Source organism: Macrotis lagotis, unplaced genomic scaffold, assembly GCF_037893015.1.
Source record: "Macrotis lagotis isolate mMagLag1 unplaced genomic scaffold, bilby.v1.9.chrom.fasta BILBYCTG019, whole genome shotgun sequence".
Lineage (NCBI taxonomy): Eukaryota > Metazoa > Chordata > Mammalia > Peramelemorphia > Peramelidae > Macrotis > Macrotis lagotis.
The window spans coordinates 703,118-705,831 of NW_027421926.1; the positions used below are offsets into that span (position 1 = coordinate 703,118).

Consider the following 2,714-nt stretch of genomic DNA (forward strand, 5'->3'; position numbering starts at 1 on the left):
TAACACAAGATCCAATAGACCTGAAAGACAAACAGTTTTTGTCACAAGAGAACTCAGCAGGTATGGTATCCAAATAGCAGCCCTGAGTGAAACTAGGCTGGGAAATAAAGGCCAGCTTACTGAAGTCATAGCTGGATACACACTTTTCTGGAGGAATCACAATGAAAGGGAACACCATGGAGCTGAGGTATGATTTGCAATCAATACTAATCTAGTCATCATTCTTGAATGCCTTCCAAAAGGGACATAATAATCTGAATGACAGCCTTATTACAATGAGATTACCACTTCCAGGAAAATGCCATGCCACCATCATTGGTGCCAATGCTTCCACCATGATGAACACTGATGAAGTTAAAGAAAAATTTTATGAAGACCTGGAGACCCTTATCATCAATGTACCAAAAGAGGACAATGGAAGGGTGAATAAGCATATACATTAGTTTCATGTTACATTAAGCATTTAGGATTGTTGTTTATTTTGTTTTGTTTGTTTTTTCTAACGGAAAAATATTTTATTTACAGGCAGAAAGAGCCAAAACACAATTTTTACCTTTTCTTGTGTTTTGAATGTTAATCAGTCAGTTGGATGCTTTTTTTTTGAGAAACAATTTATTGAAACTATTTGGGGTTTTAATATGACCACATGAAAAGCTATTATATCTGACTGATAGACTTCCCATCTTCCAAAATTCAAGTTCTCCCTCCTCCATGAAGATTTTCTTGATCCTCCAAAATTCATATAATCTCTCTTTTCTGAACAACCATGGTATTTTGTTTTGAACTCTCTTTGTCACCAATTATGCTATGTATCATTAGCCATTTGATTATCTTATTCTCCCTAACTTGATTGAAAGCTCCTTGAGGGCAGTTACTTAAACAACCTTAAAGCTAGGAGGGTTTCAAACATATTCCACTCTGTACTTCTTATTTTACAGATGAAGAAACCTCAGATGAAAGAGAGATGAAGTAAATTGTTCATGTCCCCACACCTATTAATGAATTACAATTTGAATCCAGATCCTTAGTGTTTTACTCAATTCTGAATATCCAGCCACTAAGTGATTAATAAATATTTGTTGTATTGAATTGAATGCCACTAAGTGAATAATAAATATCTGTTGAATTGAATTGAATGCAAGTGGTCCTGTCGTTTCATCCCTGTGAGGTCATTGCTCAGCAACCATCTCTTTGAAATGTAAACATTCTACATTCTACAGGCACAGCAGTTGCAGCTACTTAATGAGATGCACAAACCTTTCCCAGGATTGGTCTTAGATTTTCATTTTTCTACTTTGCCTGATAGGGTAAGAACTTCTCACTTCATTTATCTTCTAGATATAGCATAATGCTTTATATCCTACATTCAAGCCTTTATAGAATTTTTAAGATTACCTTAGAAATAGTTAAAAATAAGAGACATATAGCCATCTAAATCACAGGATTTGATCTTCAAGCAGCTTCCTGATTTTTTAGTTCTTATAAATGTAGTCATACTATTGTATTCTTGACATCATACTTCAAAGGCTCTGAATTATATCGGGATTTATCTGATACATTTCTTTGAAACCTTCTTTTCTTTTAAGAGTGATACTGAAACTCGGGTCAGCGTAGCCATGGCAACCCGTGTCCTCTCGGCCTGTGTCCGCTGCCTGCCCTCGGCCTCGGTGCCCCCCTCCCACCCCCGGATCCCCCGCTTGCTTCGGCATCTGGGTTCGGCGGGTCAGCGGGGTTTAGGGGGCCCGATGGCGGCGGGGTTTAGGGGGCCCGATGGCGGCGGGGTTTAGGGGGCCCGATGGCGGCAGGGTGGGGGAGAAGGCAGGCAGAGGCTGGTGCAGGAATATCCCCACAGTTGAGCCACCGACATAGTGACATGCCCCCTCCGACACTGGAGAGCATTTAGCACTGTGTCCTCTGTGTTTTCAAACTATATGATTAGATTGACTCAGAAAAGCTTTCAGTCTCTTTCCATTTCATGAAAGACCTGGAGTTGGATAGTTTGGACCAAGTAGAAATTATAATGACCATGGAAGATGAATTTGGGTTTGAAATTCCTGACACAGATGCCGAAAAGTTAATGTATCCACAAGAGATTGTAGATTACCTTGCAGATAAGAAAGATATGTACCAATAAAGTATTTTTTTTTAATTTTAAAGAACTCGGATGATCCCAACCAGTGTCTGAATGTGAGAACACATTAAGATACCGTTGCTGCTTTTGCCAGACTATTTCTGTTGGAACTATGTAAGTTGTCTAAATATGTGTTGACCTTTAAAAATAAACATACAAAATCAATAAAAAAAGAAAGTGATACTCTGTTTTTCTCTATTAGCTCAGGGATTGCCGTTAAGCTTCACACTCAAGACAAAATCCCAATTTAGACTATATGATTCCCAGATAGGATTATATATTTCTCCCTTCTCATCCAGTAACTTTTACATGACTGGCAAGATTTTGTTATCAAAAACTTATTAACTAGAGCAAAGATATAAATGACTAATGCAATTCCTTTCAGGTATCACTTGTTTTAGTTACAGAAGTCTACCCTAATTTAAGAAGGACCTTCTGTTTTGGATAGAAATTCTGAGGGTCTTCTTTCTCTTCTCAGATTGATTCTTTTATGAAGGTGAAATAGTCTATCTTTTTCCTTACTTCTTACCTAACCTTTTTTACTGAATGTGTGTTGTCTCAGACAAAGTGAGACCTGGAAAAG

General features: G+C 37.9%; 1 long non-coding RNA gene across 1 annotated transcript; it reads left to right on the forward strand.

Annotated features, from left to right (window-relative positions):
* Window positions 1-1,155: 1,155 nt before the first annotated feature.
* On the forward strand, window positions 1,156-2,245 carry LOC141504022 (uncharacterized). Its single transcript, XR_012473187.1, has 2 exons — window positions 1,156-1,307; window positions 2,158-2,245. It is a non-coding gene; the product is annotated as an uncharacterized LOC141504022 (long non-coding RNA).
* The last annotated feature ends 469 nt before the right edge of the window (window positions 2,246-2,714 follow it).